Raw genomic sequence first — 9082 nt, 5'->3', positions numbered from 1 at the left:
CAGCTCGGGCTGCTATTTCTACCCCCTGCCTTGCTGTAGCAATCCTCCTTCTCACCCACTGCTGTTACTTTGTCATACCATCCCATTCACTATTGCACTGCATCTCTTTGGGAACTAGAGCAATGGTAGCGATTTTAGTGTACAACTAAAATGTAATAGAATTTAGAACCAAATAGAATATTTTCAGTTGGAAGGGACCTACAAAAATCATCTAGTCCAACTGCCTGACCACTTCAGGGTTGACCAAAATTTAAAGCATGTAATTAAGGGCACTGCCCCTAACATTGACGGGCCTGGGACATTGGCCATCTCTCTAGGAAGCCTGTTCCAGTCTTTGACCATTCTCCTGATAAAGAAACGTTTCCTAATGTCCAATCTGAACCTTTTCTAATCCAGATTTGAGCTATTCTGTGTGTCTTGTCACCGGATCCCAAGTAGAAGAGATCAGTACCTCCCTCTCCACATCCCCTCCTCAGGAAGCTGCAGAGATCAGTGAGGTCACCCCTCAGTCTCCTTTTCTCCAAACTAGACAGACCTGGAGTCCTGAGCCACTCCTCACAGGATATTCTTTCCAGCTCCTTGGCCATATTGGTTGCTCTCCTCTGGATGCATTCAAGGACCTTCACATCCTTCTCAAATGGTGGGGCCCAGAACTGCACAGAGTACTCAAGATGAGGCCTCACCAACACTGAATACACGGGATAATGCCTTCCTTTGACCGAGCAGCTGGTTATGCTGTGTTTGATGGCCCCCCAGACGTGATTTGCCCTTTTGGCTGCCAGGGCACACCGCTGGCTCTACTGAGCTGCTGCCATCCAGCACCCCCAGATCCCTTTCTGCAGGGCTGTCTCAAGCCACTTGCCTCCCAGTTTATGCTTGTGCCCACTGTAACTCAATCCCAGGTGCAGAATCCAGCATTTGTTCTTGTTAAATTTCATCCCATTAATGGTTGCTCAATGTTTCAGTCTACCTAGATCCCTCTGCAAGGCCTCTGCAAGGTCTCCCAGTTTGGTATCATCAGCCAACTTGCTAATGGTGCGTTAAACTCCTGCATCCAGATCCTGATACATTGAACAGAACTGGCTCTAGAATTTAATCCTGCGGAACACCACTGGTGTCTAGTCACCAGCCACATGTAGCCCCATTCACTACAACCCTTCAAGCTCTGCCCTTCAGTCAGTTCTTCACGCAGCGCACCATGAACCTGCTCATCCCACATATGGAGAACTGGTACAGAAGGATGCTGTGAGGGACAGTATCAAAAGCCACACCAAAATACATAAAAACACCCCCCCCATCCTCTGGATGTTAACTCAAAGCCTTTGGAGAGTGACAACATCTAACTGCATATTATTCAACTTGGCCAGATCTGGTAGCTCAAGGATCCATTGCCTGCATCTGTGCAATCACTGGCACAGCACTCCTTGTTGAACAGTTTAAAAAATCTAGTGCTTTGGACATCTACAAGTTACTGAGGCAATGTCACCACAGCAAATATATCACTATGAGCAGCGTAATACACTGAGCCCTGCTATTCTACTCCCTTTACCTGGGGAAGGAACTCCCTATCATGATTGCGTACTAACAGCCTGTGAAGCTGGAAAGGCTGGAGGAGATTGAACAGATGTGCTGTTTCTAGATTCCAATCTGGAACAATTTGCAGACAGGTCCTCGTATTACCTGAACGACAACTGTGTTGTGGGTTATTCAGTAATTACAGTGGAGTAGTGTAGACTTCATCACTCAGTCCAAAGCTGAGTGCACAAGGACCAGAAGTAATTGTACTAACAAAGGCCTGTCATCTGGCCAAAGAAAACACTGTAAATATTTATACTGATTCTCAACATGCACTTGGAGCATGCCATCATACTGGGCAGTTATGGAAACTACGTGGGTTTATACTTCTGGTAGAAGTAAAACGTCAAATGCTGCTCAAATTACTGAACTGTTAAAAGCTATTCAATTCCAGAGAAACTTGCTGTCATTCATCAGCCAGCCCATACATCAGAAGGACAAAAAAAGAGATAAGAAGTAGTCTAGCAGATACTGTGGCTAAAGTCGCAGCGCAACAGCTGTACAACCCACCGGGCTTACAAACAGTGCAACAGTCCAGCCTGCTCCTGAAAAGATATGTGTGACTGTTACTGCTGAAGAAATTGACTCTAGGAAAAAGTATGAAGTGACCACAAATTCCCAGGGAATATGGAAAGCAGGTATGGAAAACCTTCTTATTTTACTGAAGCGGTATCCAATTAGCAAATACGCATCACCATCTAGGGCATTTTGGGACTGCTGCACTAGCCCAGGATAAAAATTGGTTCATGCCACGAATTTATGCTGCAGCCAAATAGGTAACTGTGTCTTGCATGTACTACTTTCAGCCTTAATGAATATTTAACAAAGACCTCAACAAAACTGTCTCCTTATGAAATACTATTTAGACAACTGATAGAACTCCCTGGAACTGGTGTATGCACTCATATAATTTTAAGAGTAGGAAATAAAAATGTGAGCCAGTATATTTTACAGGTTTAGAAACTATTAAAATATAATCAGGCCTGGGCACAGCTAATACAACCAGTACCTCTAGAAGGGGCTCTGCACCCCTTAAATCTAGGGAATTAAAGTTTGGGTAAAAGTACATAAAAGAAAGGATAACTTATCTCCTTAGTGGGAGGAACCATTTTTGTTATTGCTAACCTTTCTCAGCAGTAAAGGTGGAGGAAAAATCAACTTGAATCCATCACTCCCACCTAAAAGCTGCAGCCAGTCTTGAAGTGGAATGAAGAAACCCTCTTCCCACTAAGGGAACACGCACCGCTGCAGAGACTCATTCACCTGCAGCTGGGAACTTACACAGAGCCAGCAGATTGGCTGCAAAACCACTGATCTTGCGTAAGAATTCAACAACAGGAAAGTGGAAAGTCATCGGATACTTATGACTTGCACATGGACTGAGAATTTACTTAAAATTAGAGAGCTTATAATTAGAGTGCAATCAAGGTATAATAATTTTAGCTATTTGTGTCTGGTTTTCCTGTTAATAGTTATTTGGAAGCCTAGAATTTGATATGATAACTTTTCTTATAAGCCTGGAATGGTGGAATATTGGTTATACATATTCATTGCATAATTTGGCCATGGCAACGGTCCAAACTATAACAGCAGTGGCAAATAAGCCCAACTGTCAGAAATGCACTGAAAGCCTGTCCTCTGCTCGAAATCAACTCTCCTGGATTTCCGTCCCATTGAATTCTCAGTGGTACAAGGATGGGCATATACTCTATAGATTTTTCATTAAAGAAAGGTAGGGGAAACCCCAGAATGGTTTGTCACTAGTTTGAAAGGAGACCCCTGGGTATGCTTGGAGAGCAAACCTACTGAGAAGCTTACTCACTTTGTAAGGGCTGGGAATTAAAAATGCCAATATATTTTTAAAATTAATAGAATTAATGGAAATGGACAAAACAGATCTTGGGTCCATATAGATGAAAAGGGGATTCTTATTCCTGGAATGTTCCATAGATCTATTCCTAAAGGTATATATTCTTCCAAAACTTTACTACATACTACATCCAGTGACTGTGAAAGGGAAATTCTCTAAAAGCCCTTATATAAAACCTATTATAGTAAGACATAACACTTTAGATGTGTTCCAGGATGGAGTTTATCAGGCCCTGCAGACTGAGACAATGTGGATATTCACAGACAGATTAACTTGATATTCTTTAGGGAGCCATAATCAAACCAAAGATAATTATAAAATTTTGTTTCCACTATGGGCCTATAGGGTCCTGATTGCTCTGAGACACCTTATCTGGGACCAAAGCTTAACTGGTTTACTTATACAACCAAACCTGGCACATGCTAACTGTTTTGCAGGACATAGTTTACATGATTCAGATTTATTTGAAGATTGAAATACACTATTTACACAACTACCAGGGCAATGTTGGATATGTAGAGAAAGGGCATTCAAGTATTTACCCATAACCAGAGCTGAAAAGTGTATTCTAAGTGCATTAATATCATCTGCACTGGTTAGGACCAGTATCTCTTTTGCTTCTGTAGCTCATAACTACTGGTGTATATGAGAAAAAGTGTTACAACCCTCTGACAGAACATGGCACTGAGTTCCACCTGTTTGTAAGAGCATTGTTATCCCATGGTTAGGGGTAACAAAACTAGAAAGAGTGATTGCAAATGTGTCAAAAGACTTACAAAAAACCACAAATGAAACTGTAAATACTATTATAGCCCTATAGGAAGAAATCAAATTATTATCACAAATGGTAATACAGAATCGATTAGACTTAGACTACCTATTAGCAGCACAGGACAGAGCCTGTGCATTTTTTTGCTACTGTCTGTGCATTTTATTAAATAATAGCTGCTGGGTTTAGGTAATTCAAGAACAGAAAAATGAAACTACTATAAAAAATGTAAAGATTCATTTAATGATTTAATGACTCATTTAAACTAATAATTTAATGAGTCCTTACATGCAGAAAGACAGGGATCTCCCCTAAGTCTGTTTCAGTGGCTAAACTCTTGGCTCTGAGGCCTTAGTACAGGACTGTGAGCAAAAATGATTTTTGGTTTTGTATTCACTATTTTATTTTGCTTCAAAATTATGTATGTGTGTTTACAGTGTTGTATTCCTTTATGTATTACTCTATGAACTCAATTAACTATTAAATTAATTAACACTGTGGTGTGACCCTGTTGGTAAAAAACAAGGGACTGTTAGGAAAACCCTTATTCATACAAAACTCAGTATTGTACCACTGAGTCTTTATCATATGAAATTGTATGAACATTCTTAAGATGTATGAAGTTTACATTATATAGTAAATGGACATGTTAAGTAAGCATAGTGAAAGACCCAGCTCATTGCAAGGAGAAGGACACCCACCACCCTGAAAAAGAACAGATACCTATGAATTACCAAGTACTCAGGATAAACTTCGGCAGATTTCCTTGCAGGGACGTCACCGTGCTCGTAACATCACAGGCTGTCCCAGCTGATGTGTAGCTGGCACATCCCTCCCGTGAGCTTTACCAGTATTCCAACACGCTGTGAAGTTTAAATGCTCTTTATTTCTGAAACGATCAAACTGCAGAGGTCTGACAAAACTTCCCAGGGGGTCTCAGTGCAACTAGTTCCTTTTACTTTTCTGACTCCCCAACTGGCCCTGCACAGGCTCTTCTGCTGGGCCTTGCCTGGCTCCTCGCAGGCAGAGCCCGGCCGGTGCCTGGCCTGGGGCTGCTCCAGCTCTCCGGCATCGCTGTGCTTTCCAGCTCCAAAGGCCGCACACAGGGCCTCATCCTTCCGCTACGGGGACCGCGTCCTGGAGCTGATACAGCTCCGTCAGCACTTCCTGAGGGTGCTGATGCCTGTGAACACGGTGCGAGGGTCATGGCTGTTGCAGCCGGGGAGTCAACACAGGAGAGGGACGTTGGGGCGCAGCCGATGCTGCTCCTCCACTTGCCAACAGGAGCAGAGCTGCAGCTGGAGCACATGCGAGAGACTTGTCCCACAGGCGGGGTGTTTACCCGGCCCGCGATACGCCAGTATACACACAGAGCAGAGGTATTTCATTTCTTTCACGCCCGCGCAAAGATGGGTGATCCCACACAGCTAGCACACCCCACAGAGGAACCTCACTGTATTTATACACTTCAGAGTACGCGAATACACATTTCCTGCAACGACCACGGGTTCGTTTCTTACCCCTTTGTCCCTCACTGGTTATATTTCAATTAGCCTTGCTCGCTGTGGGCATTAGCACGCATGCTCCTCACAGGCGTGGGGGGGGGGGCAAGTCTTTTTGGTCTTGAATTGAGTTGGTGGCCGTGATCTCCCCCTGCTGCTGTTACCTTTCCCCTGGTCACCGTAGATTTTTGCTGACTTTTCCTTCTTTGGCAATTGCTCAAGTTTCAGCGCCTTCTGGGCAGGATGGAGCCTCTTATCAGTCTTTTAGCTTCTCTTCAGGGGTGTAGTGCTCAGTAAGGCCTAGGTGGCCTTAGCCTGGGACTTTACAAAGACTTTGTAGCAGCAGTACTGGTTGTACGGTTCCTCTAAATCATTCCTTATTTAAATCCAAATCACCAGAACTCACTAAAATCAGCCCACAGTAATCACAAACCAGTAACATAAGAGGCTATCCTGGTGGGACCTCTTTGGTTTAAAAGCTGCCACAAAGACCTGAGGACAGGCAATGCACCGCTGATCCCAACCTGGGGCATGCAGTTGTTATGCCTGATGGATGGACTGGAGGGACAGGCTGTGGGACACCTCCCCAGATCCACCCAAAAAGCAAGAGGAAGTGAGAGCAGAAGCGAGCAGCAGGAACAATGGCAGGGCAGACTGGGGAGGCGGCAGAGAGGTGCCTGGGCCAAAGGGAGCCTGAGGAAAGGGGACGAGAGGGTTTGCCCTCAGCTTCCATTTGTCCCCTGAGTTTCTCAAGACATGACTCAGAAAACAGATGTTGACAGCGAGGGGCTAAAAATGCAAGTTCAGCACAGTTCCCCAAGTGGAGGCTGCTTTACCCGTGACAGGAAAGCAGCTTGAAAAGGAAAACGGGGTAAAGCCGAGCCAAAGCCGAGCGTCTGTGGTGTGGCAGTTCCCTGCCTTTCTTCCCAGCTGAGGAGGACGCCTGCTTTGCTTCTCAGCACGGCAGAGCAGTTGAGGAGGGAAGGGGCCTGTGGAGATGACCTCTCGCAGCCGGGTCAGCAAAAGCGGGGAGCTCACAGGCCTGTCCAAACCGGCCTTCAGGCAGGCCCTTGCCACGGGCCGGCAGGCAGCTGCTGTACAGTGGCAACGTGGCCATTCAGCAGCGTGTGATGGCTCTTCGTAGCCACTCGCATGGAGAGTGGCTGATGCGGCCACAGCTGGGTGCCTCTGGAACAAGAGGAGTTGGCACAGGGTCGCAGCTCCAGGAGAGCTCTTGGAAGGAGCAGTGGAGCACCCTCTCACCACTGGCATCCCAAAGGCAGACGCACTGCTGAGTGCACCTGTGGAATGGCTGGAAAACAACGGACATATTATGAGCGATTCAGACCGAGTGGCCTCACTGCAACAACAGGCTGTGGCTGTTGTGAAGAACATCTTCAAGGCCAAAGGATGGAAAAACTGCATGCGTAGCAAAAAGATAAGGAAGCTGGACTGTTGAAAAAAGAATGTTTGTCTAGTAGGAGAGCAGCGCGTGGACACCACACCAGGACCAATCATAGAAGGCAAAAGGGCGCATGGACAATTAGCCTTAGCCTATGAGCAATCAAGTAGCTGCACGTGTACTTTATGGTAGTCTATAAATTGCTGTGTATCCTTTAATAAAGTGGCATTAACTTGATCACATTGGTCATAACTTCTGCGCCAGCATGCACCGGGAAAGAGGAGAGAGGTGAGCAGTGGGCCGATGGAGAGGGCCTCCCCGGAGAGCCTGGGACGTGTGAGCTGCTTTGGGGACCTCAGGACGTGTCCTTCCTTCAAATGCCGTGCAGGTGCCTGAGTGTCTTTGTTTTCCTAGGCCGGGCACAGGAGACAGCACCTGGGAGAAGGAGCTACGGGGTGCTGGACCTCCCACTCCTCCCACTCGGGGTCATGATCCCTGTGCGGCCTGGCTCCAGGCATGTTTTCAGCCAGGCAAAGCTGGGGTAAAGGAAGTCAAAGGTGAAGGAAGTCAAAACAGGGTAGAGAAGCTCTCCTCTTTGATAGGGTCCTCGCCATCCAGAAAAGCCCTTGAGGCCACCCGCTCTTCAGTGGGAGCTGCAGCCCTTCAGTCTGACAGTTGGACTTCGCCGTAGGAGAGTCTCTGAAATCAAGTGGTCCTTCCTCTGGGTGGGAAGTCATCCAGGAATTAGGCTACACCTCAGAGGTTTGGAAATGCCACGCTGGGTGCGGGAGGGCTGGGGAAAGCACGTCTGTCCCTGCTGCTCTCTCCTGCCCCGGGGTTCATCTCTCTTACAACTTCACCTGCCCTCAGGCCATTTGGACCTGGGAGATCCGTACTGTCACCTCCTGAAGAGGGAGTACAACAGCCTGCACAGGCCGCTTCTGCAGGCATTCCACAAATGCAGGGGCAACTTCAGGAGGCTGAAGCAGGCGAGTTTTGTCACCAGCAATGGCCAAGTAAGTTTGGATGCTGTCAAGCTTCTGAAAAGTGTTCCCTCCAAGCTGCCTTCCCCGAGCACTGAGGGAGTGTGTGGAAGCTCGTGGACAACGTCCTGAGGAGCTGTATAGAGGAGATGAGAGCAGAGGAAAAGATCCAAAGTGGTGTCTGCAGCGTTCAGGCAGCCATCGACACATCTCGCCTGGCACAGCGGCTGCCGCAGCCTCAAAAACCATCTTGCCCACCTCCACCCAAGAGCAGGAAACCAGGGAGATGCAGGAGGTGAGCGCTCCTGGAAAGGCCACTAAGGTTAGACACCTCTTCAGCAGCCATTATGGACCACCACAGAGCACCAAAACCCCCACGGACGCCCCTCAGAGACCCTGCCCCAACTTCTAGTACACTTGTGCAGTCTGTTAACGTATGCGCTGGATTCCATGAAAATAGGCGGGTGCTTCTCGGAAATTACAGGAGGGGTTTGGTTTTGTTTTTTCTTGTATAGAATGAGTGTACCTTTGTCTCTCTGTAGGCACCTCTGGTGGAGCGATCCCTCCTGCACCCATCGCGGCATGACAGAGAACGCCTAGGGCTTCCTGATGCTACGCTGGTGTGAAGAGGTTTATCGCCAGTTTCGGTGACAGCTGCGCTGAGGAATATGCCCCAGCTCCCAGGCCTTGGGCTGCTCTCTAAGTGCCACTGGCTATTCCTTTGTGTTGATGTAAACAGACCAGGCCTGTTAGGAGGAGCTTTGTGTAGGTTTTTCATATGTAAAGAGGGAGCGGGAGAAGGCGAGCACAGCAGGAGCCGGCAGCCAGGCTCCTACCTGCCTTCCGCAGGAAACAGCCCGGGCAAGGGAGAGCAGAACGGAGAAGGGGTAGAGAGCCCCTAAAAACGGAAGAAGCGGTAGAAGCAAGAGCAGCAGCCGCGGCCCAGCTCCCAGCTTGTCCTCCGCAGCAGGAAGCGGCGGG

Source organism: Athene cunicularia (assembly GCF_003259725.1).
Source record: "Athene cunicularia isolate RWA chromosome 20 unlocalized genomic scaffold, athCun1 chr20_part1, whole genome shotgun sequence".
Lineage (NCBI taxonomy): Eukaryota > Metazoa > Chordata > Aves > Strigiformes > Strigidae > Athene > Athene cunicularia.
This window is presented reverse-complemented; position numbering follows the sequence as displayed.